Genomic DNA, 323 nt, shown 5'->3' on the forward strand with positions numbered 1-323 from the left:
TGTTTTCACGATCGACGTTGGTAGAACAGGATATGCCAGCCGGCCTCTAGCATGCGCCCATAGATAGATGCCCCAAAGCGTTTTTCCCAGCGAAGTGCCGACGGGGCGGGCTGCGGGCCCCCCGCCCGCCGCCAGTGGCAGCGCCCGCCCCGCCGACACCTGGCCACAGGGGGCTCCCGGGACCCCGGCCGCGCGCGGGAAGGGCGGCGAGCCCGCCTCGGGGCGGGGGCGGGAGGAGCCGGGCGCCGCCGGGCGCGTCCCGCGGGGCTGCAGGAGAGGAGCGGAGAGCCGAGGCGAGACGAGGAACGGCGGCGGCGCTCAAC

This window comes from Dromaius novaehollandiae, chromosome 3, assembly GCF_036370855.1.
Source record: "Dromaius novaehollandiae isolate bDroNov1 chromosome 3, bDroNov1.hap1, whole genome shotgun sequence".
Lineage (NCBI taxonomy): Eukaryota > Metazoa > Chordata > Aves > Casuariiformes > Dromaiidae > Dromaius > Dromaius novaehollandiae.